Below are 16,577 nucleotides of genomic sequence, written 5' to 3' on the forward strand. Positions count from 1 at the left end.
GATCTGCTGCATGCTTGTTCAGGGTCTATGGCTAAAAGTATTAGAGGCAGAGGATCAGCAGCACAGCCAGGCAACTGGTATTGCTCAAAAGGACATACATATGGCAGCTTTCATGTCCCTCTCACCTGGGGTTCACTTTAAAGAGAGTCTGAAGCGAGAATAGATCTCGCTTCAGACCTCATAGCTAGCAGGGGCATGCGTGCCCCTGCTAAAACGCCGCTATAGCGCGGCTTAACGGGGGTCCCTGTCCCCCCAAACCCCCTCCGAGCAGCGGGGGAGCGCTTCCTGGTTGGGGCAGGGCTAACCGCCGCAGCCCTGCCCCATGCGCGTCTGTCAGACGCGTACCTCCGCCTCTCCCCCGCCCCTCTCAGTCTTCCTTCACTGAGAGGGGCGGGGGAGAGGCGGCGATGCGCGTCTGATAGACGCGACTGGAGGCAGGGCTGCAGCCGTTAGCCCTGCCTCCAGGAAGATCAGCTCCAGCGACCTTTTTCCGACCCAGGTTTGCGGGGGGTGGGTTGGGGGTGAAGGGACCCCCGTTAAGCCGCGGGATAGCGGCGTTTTAGCAGGGGCACACGTGCCCCTGCTATATATAAGACCTGAAGCGAGATTTAGTCTCGCTTCAGTGTCTCTTTAAAGGGAACCTGAACTGAGTAAAATTATTTAAAATAAACACACGAGGTAACTTCAAATGAACATTACATAGTTACCTTGCCATCAGTTCCTCTCAGAAGCTCACCATTTTCTTTTGACAATGATCACTTCCAGTTCTGACAACATTTTGTCAGAACTGAAATATATCAGTTGCTGCCAGTTATATATCAGTTGCTGTCAGTTATAGCTATGAGGACAACTGATGTGCCAGGTAATGTCCATGTTTCCCTATGGTTCAAGTGGGCAATGTTACGGTTTAACAGTGTGCTTACCAGAAAGCTATTATGGGGTAATGACCATTTTCAAAATGGAGGATGGAGAATTCCCTTGATCACAGTGGACAAACAGGACGCAGGAGAGGAGAAAGAGACTGAGGAGGAGACTACACAGGAGGTAAGTATAACTTGTGTATGTTTATTTCGACTTTTATTTTCAGTTCAGGTTTTCTTTAACCTCCCCGGCGTTCTATTGAGATCGCCAGGGAGGCTGCGGGAGGGTTTTTTTTCAATAAAAAAAAAAAATATTTCATGCAGCCAACTGAAAGTTGGCTGCACGAAAGCCCACTAGAGGGCGCTCCGGAGGCGTTCTTCCGATCGCCTCCGGCGCCCAGAACAAACAAGGAAGGCCGCAATGAGCAGCCTTCCTTGTTTGGCTTTCCTCGTCGCCATGGCGACGAGCGGAGTGACGTCATGGACGTCAGCCGCCTCCGATCCAGCCCTTAGCGCTGGCCGGAACTGATTGGTCCGGCTGCGCAGGGCTCGGGCGGCTGGGGGGACCCTCTTTCGCCGCTGCTCGCGGCGGATCGCCGCAGAGCGGCGGCGATCAGGCAGCACACGCGGCTGGCAAAGTGCCGGCTGCGTGTGCTGCTTTTTATTTGGGGAAAATCGGCCCAGCAGGGCCTGAGCGGCAGCCTCTGGTGGTGTTGGACGAGCTGAGCTCGTCCAGACCGCTCAGCAGGTTAAGCAATGACAGAACAGCCATTAGCTCTTCTCTTGTGTAAATTATCTTCTACAGAAGCACTCTGCAGCAGTTGCCCAAAGCAAAAGAGTACCAATGCAGCACAGTGGCATAATGGTTATCACTCTCACCTTGCAGCGCTGGATCACTGGTTAAAATCCCGGCCAGGGCACTATTTGCACAGAGTTTGTATGTTCTCCCCGTGTCTGTGCGGGTTTCATCAGGGCACTCTGGTTTCCTACCACAACCCAAAACATACAGATAAGTTAATTGGCTTCCCCCTAAATTGTCCCTAGACTACAGTACATATACTACATGAAATAGACATATGACTCTAGTAGCGATTAGATTGCAGTTACCTCTGAAGGAGAGTTAGTGACAAGACAACACTGCGGAAGATGTCGGCGCTATAAACGTATACCTCAGTTATATGTGATATCTGCTACATTACATATTCTGCATTTCAACTCACTGCCCATACAGCTCTATGGCTCTGTTCACAGTACTGCGTTGTAACTGATCACTTTATTGTAACTTTTTGCATGCAGGCTTTGTATTTAAAGCCTCATACATACGGGGCACAAATGTCTCACAAGAGACAAAAAAAAAAAAAAAAAAAAAAAAAAAAAAAAAAAAAGCAGCGACAGTTCGTTGCCAGGTCCCTCTGTGCAGCAGCCGTACACACGGCGCACAGAGGGACAGAGATGCGGCGGAAGCTGTCGCCAAAGGTTCCCCCCCCCCCCCCCCCCGCCGGAAGCTCCGTGCTCCGTCTATGGGTTGCTGTCGCTAGTCCGCATACACACGCAGTACACGTGGCGGACTGGCGAAGTTGCGGCGACAGCTGTTGCCGGTGATTGGCCACGTCAATCGCTCTGACAGGCGACGGTTCATGGCGCGCGCCTCATACACACGGGGGACCTGTCGCCGCAACATGCGCGTGCCACGTGTTTGTGGCGACAGTTGTGCCCCGTGTGTATGAGCCTTTAGTCTACAGTATGTCCATTCTCCATTGCAGTTCACACACATTAAAAAAACGTGCGTTATGCAACTGTCCACTTACGCTTGGTTCACAGCGATGCTGCATAATTGCCAGTTTGTAAAGCAGCTTGCTGCATGGCAATACGTGGTGTATTGCCATGCGGCAAGCTGCGTTACAAACTGGCTGTTATGCAGCATCGCTGTGAACCAAGCATAAGTGGACAGTTGCATAACGCACGTTTTGCGATGTCCTTGTGCGATGGTCCTATGCTATGCGATGTCCACAGCATGCGGAATTCCAACGCACTGCATGCAGTATGTTACCGCAAAACGCCCATGTTAACAGTATAGTTTCCAGTAACTGTATGCTTCACTGTATGCGACACAAGATGCAGATAACTTTCCCGTTCCAGTGTGTTCCTGCTGGTACAGGGAACGCAATGCTCACTGTGTACGTACGGTAGCCTTTATTGTGCTACAAACACGCCATGATTTCTGTTTATAAATTTTAAAAAATAAACCAAGTACAATACAGTTACATATTATGATAATTCTACAAAAACAAAACACATACCATGTGTACGCTTCCCATGTTTTATACACACACACACACACACACACACACACACACACACACACACACACACACACACACACACACACACACACACACACACACACACACACACACACACACACCTCTCTTTGTTTTTACAAACAACAAAGCTTGGTATCAATGGTATGTACTGAATAGTTACTCTGTATGTAAAATGTATCCCGGATGGTAGTGTATGTAACACTACATGTCATCACTTAACACACGGTGGTGTTACCTGGCAGCAGAAAACCACAGTATGTCTTGTTTGAGCACGGCTGCGAACATGCTCAGATGTGACTCCATGCGGAGTGCCTCTTCACTCCAGGGACCGAGCAGTAGAAAGCATCCGAATGCTGCTCAGGAGCAGCTGACAGGCGAAGTCACCGCCTTAAAGTAGACCCAAACTAAAAATACAAGATTTCAGAAATAAAATCTATTTTCTAAATTATAATAATAAATAGCAACCTTTTTTCAGCTGCATGATGACAAATATAAAATATTTTACATTTATTTGAGAAACCCCTCCCTTCCTTTCATATTGCCAGCAAATAATCCGGCAAACTGGTGGAGTAGATGGTGTCCAGCAAAGGAGGAATTGCCAATGGCTGCCACCCGTATAACCCTAGTTATGAAAAGAGAAGGGTGAAAAGCATCCACTGAAATGCTCATAGGCTTGAAGGAGTGTTTATTTATCTTTGTATGTGTCAGAGTGGTGCAGCTAAATATTTTGAATTAAAAAAATGTTTGGTTTGGGTCCGCTTTAAGCCTCCCAAGTGAAAGAGTCAACAGACCACATAAGAGCGTCTAGAAATAAGGGGCAACATAGCCGCCCTCTGACGCAAGGGTTTCATACCCAGCAGTGGTGTCACAGGAGCTTTTCAAGGGAATGCCTCCTCCTGGAGGAATGACCAATCAAAGGAGCAAGCGTGTGTGGTGGGAACCAATCTCCCAGAATTCCAAGTGATCAGATAAGCACCCCAATTCCATCTATTTTGCATAGGCCTCTGAGACCTCAAACACACTGACCCAGTGTGTAAAAGTCAATAATACACATGGGGCTGTAATATTCCATTATTATGGACTAGTAAAAAGGCACGCCCGTTACAAAACGGGCGCTAGGTCACAGCTGCTACCCCCCGCAATGCGCGCACATACGCGTGCTCATTCCCCACCACTGTCTGAATTATATGCACACAGGGAGCTGCTTGCTTGGCAGTTGGAAAAAGCTGTCATTTCCCACAATGTAATGAAAACCTCTGTGAACCACAGACAGCAAACTGTCAGGTCAGGTCCTGTGTCCTAACTGCCCTGGCTGCGCACATGCTCAGTACAAAAAAGGCAGGGACACACAGACAGGGAAACAGGATGACGCAGGGACAGTTAGGTTTTATTATAGAGGACTAGGCTACCTAAGGGCATGTTTCCACTACACGCAGATTGGATGCAGAATAAATGCACAAAAACTGACTCCAATGAATGCCTATGGGCTTGTTTCCACTAAACGCAATTTTTCTGATGCAGATTTTCCCATAGGCATTCATTGGAGTCAGTTTTTCTGCATCCATTCTGCATTAATTCTGCATCCAATCTGCGTGTAGTGGAAACAGGCCCATAAGAAATCTGCATCAGAAGAATCGCGTTTAGTGGAAACAGGCCCATAGGCGTTCATTGGAGTCAGTTTTTGTGCATCCAATCTGCGTGCAGTGGAAACAGGCTCTTAGCCCGTTTAAAAACAGGCTCTAGGTAGTGATTTAACCACGCCCGCCACATTCGCACACCCGCCAGCCGCACGCGCACACGGCCACCCTGCTCCCTGGCCTCACCTCCCGTCCAAACGGCTTTCTGTACTATGCACAAGCGCAGTACAAAAAAGCTTCGGACGGACGGACGGACAGACAGGGAAAGTGGATGACGCAGGGACAGTTAGGTTTTATTGTATAGAATTCTTCAGGGATCTTCCCCAGGATCTTTATCAACAGCCTTGATAAGTAGGTCTCCTGTCTCGCTGGCAGAAGTCTTCTCTCCGTCTGCATTACATGCAAGGTCTCCCCATTCCTTTATCATACTACTTGGGTTCCATTACTCCCTTCACACCAGCTACCTAGAGGCTCAAATTTTTACTGTGTATACATGAGCACTATAAAAACAGCACAGGAGATTTAGGCGCAGCCGGCGCCGTCATAGGCCGTAATAGGAATCACAGCTATAGCAGCGGTCAGTAAGGGTCCTTTTACACTTACTCAGTTGCTCTCAGTTATAACTAGGCCTGAACGATTCTAGGAAAAAATTGAATTGAGCGATTTCTGTCTGAAATTGCGATTTCGATTCGATTCAAGATTTCCTTCAAATCAAGCTTTGTTCCCCCTCTTTGCCTGTTTTTCTCCCTTTGTCTCTTTATGCCTCCTCTGGGTCTTTCTCTTGCCCCCTCTGTGTCTCTGTGCCCACTGTGTTTCTCTCTGTCTCTCCTGTGTCTGTCTCTGTGCCTCCTCTGTCCCCCAAGCTGCATCAGTTCTGGATATAGCTTCCAGCACGAGTCCAGCGATCCCCGTCTATCCACTTCACCTCCTGCAGGCTTGAATGCACGGAATACTTCCTGTATGTCATGCAACATACAGGAACCTGGAGTTTTGCCAAGCACAAGAGCCAGCAGAAGGCGATAGAGGTCAGAAAGCGTTTTGACTCGTGTGGAAGGTATGTCTAACGCTGCAGGCCTCACGCACCGGGACTTTGGGCAAGTTTGAAGCCACTTCTTCAAACTTCCCCCATGTGGAAAGACATGATCGCGATAATTGTCGATTTGACGATTCCGAAATTGTGATCTTGGTGATCACGATTTCGATTTAAATTCGATTTATCTTTCAGGCCTAGTTATAACTGAAAGAAAACTAATTTTCAAAGTAATGCCCATGTTTTCCTATGGCACTGTTTAAACTTAACTCGTTTTATTTAAAATCTTCTTCCCAATGCACTGCTATGGAAAAAACGCGTACCAACGCGCACTAACGCATAGCAACTGATTAAGTGTAAACGGGGCCTAAGTCATTTGGGCGCCATCATAAGACAGAGCGCAAATTACTACAAATCACTATAATAACACTGTAATTTGGCTGACAGCAATAGCTGGAAGCCAAATTAGGTCTTTCCCCCACTATCTATGGCAGCCTGGAGGGGGAATAGTAATGAACGCTGCTGGGACTTGTGCAGGAGCAGGGTGAGCCATATATTGGCGTTAGGCCTGGAACCCGCTAGGAGCGCTTTTCTGAGCGCTTTGTGATGGGAAAAGCTCTTGCTAATGTAATGCTATGGGTGTGATCCCACTGGAGCAATGTGATTTTATAAAAATCCCCCACAGCATTGCATTAGCAAGAGCTATTTCAAATCACTAGCGCTTAGAAAAGGCTTCTAGTGGGTTTGAGCCCTTACCCTGTGCCCAAATCTCCCGGCAGCCGTTTCATAGGTATGCAGGAATTTTTCACCCTTGTTTTTTGTACTTTTTCAACTACAGAATGCAGAGTAGTTACTTTAAACAGAAGAAATAAAATTATCTGGGAGAAAGCGCATGATAAAATGTGAAATTAAAAAGGCCTCTGTTCTCTCACAGACATAAGCGTCCGATTTTCAGGATGGTGGCATAGAGATCTGCACTCTTGCCTTGCGGTGCTGGTTCCTCGGTTCAAATCCCAGCTAGGGCACTATCTGCACAAAGTTTGTATGTTCTCCTTACGTCTGTGTGGGTTTCCTCCAGGCAGTCAAGTTTCCTCCAACATCCAAAAAACTTACAGGTTAATTAGCTTCCCCCTAAACTGTCCCTAGACTACAATACATATACTACACCATACATGTATAGACATATGACTATGGAAGGGATTAAATTAAAAGGGGCAGTTAAGTGACAAGTCAATATACTCTGTACAGGGCTGCAGAAGATGTTGGTGTTGTATAAATACTAAATAATCATTTATTTTATAGGTCAGGTGGTATTATTAGACTTTATTACTTTGATGCTCCTATTTGTTTATGAACCGGTTGCTTTATTGTTAATATGTCTGCAGTTATTATTTGTTTATACATTTTAAGTTCGGAAATTTTTCTACTTTTTAGGCACTTGATGTATAGGATATATTTAACCCTAATCTAACGACTTGAGGACCAGAGGTTTCTACCCCCCTTACCCCCAGTGACCAGGCCATTTTTTACAATTCAGCACTTCACAACTTTAACGGTTTATTGCTCAGTCATACAACTTAGCACCCAAATGAATTTTACCCCCTTTTCTTATCACAAATAGAGCTTTCTTTTGGTGGTATGATGTCGTAAGATGTCAGCGATAAATACATAAGTCACATAATTACCTAAAACAACAGCCTGCCAGTTCCAATTGCAGGCTGGCAGGCTGATCGATGTGGCGGCTGACTGTGCGAGCTCCTGTCTAATCTCGCTCCTCGAGAGATGATCCCATGTGGCGGCGCTGAGGAACAAGAGTCCACTCTGCCACCGCCAATGTGTGTTAGGTGGTTGGCAAGTGGTTAATGTTCTAATTACAATCTCTAGGATTTCTTTTACAGTGAATTTGTATGTATTTTTACATATTCACAGTAAGTTCTTATGTTCATCCATTACCGAGTGAAAATGAAACCAGACATCAGGTAATTAATATCATTCTGCCTTAGCTGTCAAATATGTGTAATTAGTTGATTTTATATATACAGTATATATTATATGAACCCTGATTTTATGAAATACCCAATAAACAATTGCAGTTTTACATTTACATGTATATTCACAGTCTCCTATAAACCCCATTGCTGTTTTTATATTTGATTTCTATGGTTTGTTTGAGGGTGTAGTTAGTGTTGTTCACATATTGTATTTTGATCAAGACACAGCCCCTATGTGATCAGGGCTTTAACACTCTCCCCTCTTCTCTCTCTCACAGGTACATGCTAGGAGCACACTAGGCAGTGCAGAAACCCATGGAGTTGATTCACAAAGCTGTGCAGCTTCAGCAGCGCAAGTTAATGACTCCAGCGCTTGTTAATAATTCTCTGCACACACTATGCAGTCATAGCGTGCGCTGCAAAATTATGCTGTTCATTGTTACTTTAATGAGCAGCTCGTTAAAGGGACACTTAAAGGGGAACTGAAGAGAGAGGTATATGGAGGCTGTCATGTTTATTTCCTTTTAGACAATACCAGTTGCCTGGCAGCCCTGCTGATCCTCTGCCTCTAATACTATTAGCCATAGCCCCTGAACAAGCATGCAGCAGATCAGGTGTTTCAGTGGTTCAGACTTATAAGTCTGATCTGACCAGACTAGCTGCATGCTTGTTTCTGGTTTTAATCAGATACTACTGCAGAGAAATAGACCAGCAGGGCTGCCAGGCAACTGGTATTGATTGAAAGGAAATAAACATGATAGCCTCCATATACCTCTCTCTTCAGTTCCCCTTTAAGTCAAACAAAAAAAATGAGTTTTACTCACCTAGGACTTCTAATAGCCCCCTGCAGCTGTCCGGTACCCTCGCCGTCTCCCTCCGATCCTCCTTGTCAGGAACCGGCCCGCGGCACGCCTGCGTATACGGTTCCCGACTGCGGGTTTGACCAGATTGAGAGGGGAAGCAGCCTTAGTCAAGCTAAAACAAGGCTGGGACCCCTCAGAACACCTCTCACTGCCACCACTAGCGGTTCGCTAGACACTTCCACTCTGCTGTCGAGTCCTCAGCGCGCACTCCGCATTTTCGTATTTGGGTCAGCTTTGCGCTTAGGCCAAATACGGGAACGCCACGCACCCACACACACACACAGTTGCAATCTTACACTGTCGTGAAGCAAAGACCCACTAACAGTTGTTCCGAACGATACTGTTAGCCACTCTGCTGTCGCTACTCGCACTGGCGTTGTTCGTACGTTGGGTCAGCTGCGCGCTTAGGCCAACGTATAACAAACGCCCCCACACACAATGCAATTACAATTTCATACGGTAGTGTTGCTCAATCGTACAATTAGGCATGAACTTATACACGGTTACAGTCTCTTCTAGGCTATGAGTGTTAGTTTAGTACGGCAGAAGTCAAACTTATTAAATAATAATTTAATATTCTAGAAAAACATAGAACAATGCAGAACTTAATATATACAAAAAGATTACAAAAAACAAAGTAAAAATGTTACAAGATAAAAGTTACAAAAATAAGAGGTTACAAAGATAACACACACGGATATTTGCGTAAAAATAAACGGGGGAAAAAAGAACGTTACCAGCTTAGGTTAGAACGTTGTTTGACGGGAGGACGCCGCTTCGACCAGGAGTCGCGATCCTCCCTAGCTATTCGCTACCTCCAAGAGAAGATGGTCACTAGGCATTTGCCTCTGCTTTTTATACTCTGAGCTATGCCTGGAGGCTGCAACTTCCTTGGGGAGGGGAGGAACTAGGTTTTAATTAAATCTCAGACATATTCCATTTCCAGGTAAAAGTCTATACATCAAAGATTGTGAAGTGAGTCTTTTAACTCCAGGTGAAAACTTGATTAAGGCTTTTTCCTGTCTCCGTTTTATTAGATGTCATTTACAGGGTATAGTTTTGCACCTCCACTAATGATTTAATTTCCACAGGTAAAAAATGGTATCAACAGGACTTCACCCATTTCTAATAGCCTGTCATGTACATTTCAAACGTTCCTGTGTTAGTCTCCAGGCTCTGGTCCTCTTGCTTTGTGTATTGAGACAATGGTCCGTCTCCTGAGTTCAAAAGCCAGGCAGATAATCCCATTAGCACTCTCAGAGGAACTGCATACAGACTCAAAGCACCTCATATGGTCAAGACAATCACCCATTTCCTTGCCCCAAGCAACTCAAGGTAACCTGCTCCCTTCTGGCAGAAAAAAAATGAAAGAATATGTTCCTGTTATCCTTAATATCATCAGCACCTCAATATATCTCCACACCTCCGCCGTTAACTTGGTGAAAGGCAGATGATCTTCCCAGATTATCCTGCCAGCACCTACATTGTTGGTTCTGCTTGACGGGACAGTCCGTCATCATTCCCATGATTGCTCCCCTTCCTATGTTGAATGGTGAAGCTATATTGTTGGAGAACTAAGCTCCATCTCAGCAGTTTTCCATTGTCCCCAGAAACCCGATGTAACCAACTAAGAGGGTTGTGGTCGGTTACGACAGTGAATACACGACCGTAGAGATAGTGCTGCAGCTTTTGTAGGGCCCATACAATTGCCAAGCACTCCTTCTCTATGGTGGCGTAAGCTACCTCCCGGGGTAGCAGCTTCCGACTTAAGTACAGAATCGGATGTTCTTCCCCAGTTTGGTTTACCTGGCTTAATACAGCACCTAGGCCAAAGGCTGAGGCGTCCGTCTGGACTACAAACCGTCGGCTGAAGTCTGGCGCTTGCAACACGGGAGGGCTGGCTAGGGCCCTCTTCAGAGCTGTGAATGACTGTTCACATTCTGGCGTCCAGAGAATCTGCTTGGGCAGCTTCTTTTTGGTGAGATCTGTCAATGGCTTGGCGAGGGCACTGTAGTTGGGGACAAACTTTCTATAGTACCCAGCCGTTCCTAAGAAGGACTGAATTTGCTTCTTCGTGTGGGGGGTGGGCCAGGACACAATGGCATCTACCTTCCCAGTATCTGGACGAAGCTCTCCCCCCCCCCACCACATGTCCCAGGTACTGTACCTGTTTCTTGCCTATCTGACACTTGCTAGGCTTGACTGTTAGTCCTGCTGCAGTGATGCGTCCCAGAACCTGCGACAGCTGTGCTAAGTGGTCGTTCCAGTTGGCGCTAAACACGGCGATGTCATCTAGGTAGGCGACAGCGCAGTGTTCCAAACCTTCCAGGAGACCATTTACAACCCTTTGGAAGGTGGCCGGGGCGTTTTTCATTCCAAAAGGCATTACATTAAATTCAAACAGACCTGAGGGGGTGATAAATGCAGACCTCTCCCGTGCCTCAGCTGTTAGAGGGACCTGCCAGTATCCCCGACTCAAATCCACGATTGTTAGATATTGCGCGCCAGCTAGCTTATCTAACAATTCGTCGACCCTCGGCATTGGGTAAGCATCTGACGCAGTTATCAAATTTAGTTTTCGATAATCTACACAGAACCGAGTGGTCTGGTCCCGTTTGGGTACTAGCACTACAGGTGATGCCCATGCGCTGTGCGACCGTTGGATCACCCCTAGTGACAGCATTTCCTCAATCTCCTTGCTGATGTGGGCCTGAACCTCAGGGGAGACTCTATAGGCTGACTGTCTAACCAGCTTGTTATTTCCGGTGTCAACATGGTGTACAGCCAGGCTGGTCAGACCAGGGCGGGCTGTAAAGGTACCACGGTAAAGGGTCAGCACATCAGATAGCCCAGCCTGCTGCTCTGCTGTCAACTCCGGATTGATCTGCACCTCGGCAACAGAGTCGGTTTCCTGGGTGGATGCCAGGATGTCAACCAGGGCCTCTGCCTAACCGTCCGGTAGCAAACTGCAGACAGGGAGAGCGCAAGCGGTTCTAGCATGATGTTCCTTTAACATATTTACATGGTATGTTTTCAGCTGCTTACCTCGGTCATCCAGCGCGACCACATAGGTCACATCACTAATCTTCCTATGTATGGTATAGGGCCCATCCCAAGCGGCCTGCAGCTTATTCTGTCGCATCGGGTTTAGGACCCATACCTTGCGACCTACCTCATAAACTCTCTCCCTAGCCCCGTGGTCATACCACTGCTTCTGGGTGGCCTGGGCTTGAATCAGATTCTCTCGCACTAACCTCACCAGGGTGTCCATCTTTTCCCGGAACTTTAGAACGTATTCCACTATGGAGACCCCGGGACCCATGTCCTGCCCCTCCCAGACCTCTCGAATGAGATCGAGGGGTCCGCGTACCCTCCTCCCATATAATAGCTCAAAGGGCGAGAACCCGGTGGATGCCTGGGGCACCTCACGATAAGCAAACAGTAAGTGGGGCAGGTATCGCTCCCAGTCTCTCCCTTGCGATTCAACAAACACCCTTAGCATCTGTTTCAGAGTACCATTGAACCGCTCACATAACCCATTTGTCTGGGGGTGGTAAGGGCTGGCCATGATGTGTTCTACCTGCATTTGTTTACAGAGGCATTCCATTAGGCGCGACATGAATTGCGGGCCGTGATCGGTGAGCATTTCACGGGGAAAACCGACCCGTGAGAAAATGCGCACCAATGCGTCCGCAACCTTGTCTGCCCGTATGGAGCTCAGGGCTACAGCTTCAGGGTAGCGAGTGGCATAATCTACCACCGTAAGAATGAAACGTTTCCCTGTGCTGCTGGGTATCGCTAGAGGCCCAATTATGTCAACAGCAACCCTTTGGAAGGGCTCCTCTATTATGGGTAAGGGCCTCAGTGGGGCTTTGTCGGTGTCACCTGCTTTGCCGACCCGCTGACAGGCGACACAAGACCGGCAAAAATCAGCAATATCTGTCCCCATGTGGGGCCAATAAAAATTGTGGGCAAGCCGGGATTTGGTCTTGCAGATCCCCAAGTGACCAGCCAGGGGCACCTCATGTGCTATTCTTAATAGCTGCTCCCTGTACCTGTGGGGAACAATCAACTGCCGGTCGGCCTCCTCCACTTCAGACGGCTCAGAGGGAATAACCTCTCTGTACAGTCTGCCTTGTTTCCAGTACACCCTCACTTTGTCGCCCTCCACCGGTGCCCTGTCCGCCAGACTCCTGAGCTCTTCCAGGCTGCTATCAAGTCGCACAGCCTCGGAGAACTCAGCGCTGTCGGCCACAGGCACCAGGGAGGTGGCAAACTGAGAGGCCTCTGGGTCCTCAGAGCCAGGCTCTGAGGTGGAAGAGCCCGACCCAGTGACATCAGCCCCTTCAGTGGACAATTCGTCTGCTGCAGCCCGGTGAGCACTGCGGGTCACCACTGCAGCTGACGGAGCATTCACTGTACACATGTCATCATGCAACACATCACATTACATCAACATTATCTGCATTCATGGTAACAACGTGTCCTCCTCCAGGCCTGGGCACTGGAGACTCACTAGGGCTGGCTCCTAGTACACAGTCCGTAGCCCCTGGGGCCTCACCAGCACTCCCCACTTGCACAGCATTATCACACAGTACCTTGCAAGAGTCCTGAACTTCTGCGGGGGATGCAGGCTCCATGGGGTGTGGAGTAGGCTCATACCGGGCCACTAACCGTCCCAGGTCAATACCTAACAAAACGTTTGTGGGGATGGCATCCGTTACCCCCACTTCTTTCATTCCGCTGCCGGCCCCCCAATCCAGGTGGACCAAGGCGGTGGGTATGGCGGGGGTGACGCCCCCAACTCCTTTGACAGCCATAGTCTTGCCAGGAATGTACTCCTCAGGGTTCACAAGCTGGGGGTGCACTAGAGTCACCTCTGCTCCAGTGTCTCTTAGACCGGTGGTAACTGTATCCTCAACCGTGACAGGTTGCAGGTTCTCTGCATAGCTACCTGCATTCCTGGTGGCACACAACGCATTCCGGGGCCCCGCCAGAGTTTGGGGCTTCCTTCTTCTTTTCTGGGCACGTAGCACTGATGTGACCCGGTTTGTTACAGGCAAAACATCTCCGAGTGTCAACAGTGGCTGTTCTACCTCCAGGCGGCTGCGGGACTTGGCTTCGCTGGGTGCTCAGAGGAGAAGGTCTCGCAGGCTTTTCTCCCTTCCAGCTGGGCGCTGTAGTCCTCCGAAAATCAGATGCTCGATTGGACGTGTAGGCATCAGCAACTTTCGCTGCCTCATCCACGGTCTTTGGCTCTCGGTCCCGTACAAACTGCCGGACCTCAACAGGGCAAGTGTGGAGGAACTGGTCTTTTATTATCAGTTCCTGCAGGGCATCAAAGGTTTCAACAGCCAGTCCTTTTACCCACTGCTGGAAGGCAGTGCGCAGGTTGCACGCATGATCCAGGTAACTGTCATTAGGACCTCGCTGCACTGTCCTGAAACGTTTGCGATACACCTCTGGCGTGAGGTGGTATCGTGCAATGATGGCTTTCTTAATTGCCTCAAAGTCTGTTTCTTCCTCCTGGGGGAGACTCACAAACGCCTCCAGGGCCTTGCCTCTCAGCCCTGGTGTGAGGTATCTTGCCCACTGCTCACGGGGCACCCCATACTGCCGACAAGTCCTTTCAAACCCCTGTAGGAAAGTGTCTATGTCAGAGTCCTTGTCCATAGCGGGGAACTTATCCAGGGGGATTCTGTGGACTCGCTCACCTTCGCGTTCTGCGGGTCCAGCAGACCGGTTCTGCTGCTGAAGTTTAGCCAGCTCCAGCTGGTGTTGCCGTTCAGCACTTTCCCTCTCGGCCTGGTGTCACTGTGCAGCTTGTTCCCTCTCGGCCTGGAGTCTGTCCCTCTCGGCCTGGAGTCGCTGTGCAGCTTGTTCCCTCTCGGCCTGGAGTCGCTGTGCCGCTTGTTCCTTCTCTGCCTGTCGGTGCAGTAGGATCAGCTTTAGGCGCAGTTCAGGATCAGCCGAGTTCAGTAGCTGTAGATCAGCTTCCAGAGATGTCATCTCAGTGTTCGGTGGATCATCCAGGACATCGTCTCCACTCGCATCCTGTAGCGGGAGCGATTCCTCCTCTGGCGTGTCGTGAGCTGCATCCACTGACGTTGAAGCACGGGCTTGCTCTGCCTCATCATACTCCTCGAGCGCACGAACTATAACTGCTCCTTAGTCTGGCCGCTCACCGTCTTGATGCCTTTGTGCTCACACAGGTTGAGTAGTATCTCTTTGTTTTGCCTTGCATAGCTGGATGCTTTCTGAGCCATCGTGTTGCACAAAATAAAAAGAAAAAAGGGGGGAGGGAAAGCAAACACCAAGTGTGTATCTTTGAACCAAAAAAAAACGTATATAGATTCTGCACTGAGTAGACTTCTGTAGGCTAGTTGCTTCTAGCAAGCTTCCAGCCTTTAGTACTCAGAATAGCGAGCTAAACTGCGTACTAATGTACTAAACGATGCCACCACTGCCAGCCAATTATGTCAGGAACCGGCCCGCGGCACGCCTGCGTATACGGTTCCCGACTGCGGGTTTGACCAGATTGAGAGGGGAAGCAGCCTTAGTCAAGCTAAAACAAGGCTGGGACCCCTCAGAACACCTCTCACTGCCACCACTAGCGGTTCGCTAGACACTTCCACTCTGCTGTCGAGTCCTCAGCGCGCACTCCGCATTTTCGTATTTGGGTCAGCTTTGCGCTTAGGCCAAATACGGGAACGCCACGCACCCACACACACACACAGTTGCAATCTTACACTGTCGTGAAGCAAAGACCCACTAACAGTCGTTCCGAACGATACTGTTAGCCACTCTGCTGTTGCTACTCGCACTGGCGTTGTTTGTACGTTGGGTCAGCTGCGCGCTTAGGCCAACGTATGAAGAACGCCCCCACACACAATGCAATTACAATTTCATACGGTAGTGTTGCTCAAGCGTACAATTAGGCATGAACTTATACACGGTTACACTTTAGTCTCTTCTAGGCTATGAGTGTTAGTTTAGTACGGCAGAAGTCAAACTTATTAAATAATAATTTAATATTCTAGAAAAACATAGAACAATGCAGAACTTAATATATACAAAAAAAATTACAAAAAACAAAGTAAAAATGTTACAAGATAAAAGTTACAAAAATAAGAGGTTACAAAGATAACACACACGGATATTTGCGTAAAAATAAACGGGGGAAAAAAGAACGTTACCAGCTTAGGTTAGAACGTTGTTTGACGGGAGGACGCCGTTTCAACCAGGAGTCGCGATCCTCCCTAGCTATTCGCTACCTCCGAGAGAAGATGGTCACTAGGCATTTGCCTCTGCTTTTTATACTCTGAGCTATGCCTGGAGGCTGCAACTTCCTTGGGGAGGGGAGGAACTAGGTTTTAATTAAATCTCAGACATATTCCATTTCCAGGTAAAAGTCTATACATCAAAGATTGTGAAGTGAGTCTTTTAACTCCAGGTGAACTTGATTAAGGGCTGGAACCCACAGGAGCGCTTTTAGCAGCGTTTTGGCAGCACTGCGATACGCTAGCAGTTTGCCAAAACGCTGTGCTAATGTTAATGGATGGGGCAACTTCCACAGGAGCATTTGCGTTTCTCAGAAACGCAAACGCAGGACCTGCAGCATTTTGGGAGCGCTAGCGCTTCAATGTAAAGTATTGAAACGCTAGTGGAAACGCTCAGCAAAACCTAAACTGAGCGGTTCTGCTAGCGTTTTGCGGTGCAGCGCAATGTAACAAAATGAAAAATTATTCACACGACCAATCAGGATAAAACCGCAAACCGCAAAACGCTACGCACCCGCTGGGCAAAAAAATACAATGTTGCAAAACGCGACCGCAAACGCGCATGAATCCGCTTGCAAACCGCTGTTACAAA

The 16,577-nt window shown here is 48.2% G+C and overlaps 1 protein-coding gene across 1 annotated transcript in view; it reads right to left on the reverse strand.

Annotated features, from left to right (window-relative positions):
- The window catches only part of TMEM220 (transmembrane protein 220), a 292,061-nt gene that overhangs the window by 21,162 nt on the left and 254,322 nt on the right, over positions 1-16,577 (reverse strand). The window contains exon 6 of the mRNA XM_068262954.1: positions 1,740-1,846. The gene's annotated coding sequence lies outside the window, so the exon portion shown is untranslated. The remainder of the gene's footprint in view (positions 1-1,739; positions 1,847-16,577) is intronic.

The sequence above is a fragment of the Hyperolius riggenbachi genome, chromosome 12 (assembly GCF_040937935.1).
Source record: "Hyperolius riggenbachi isolate aHypRig1 chromosome 12, aHypRig1.pri, whole genome shotgun sequence".
NCBI classification, from domain to species: Eukaryota; Metazoa; Chordata; class Amphibia; order Anura; family Hyperoliidae; genus Hyperolius; species Hyperolius riggenbachi.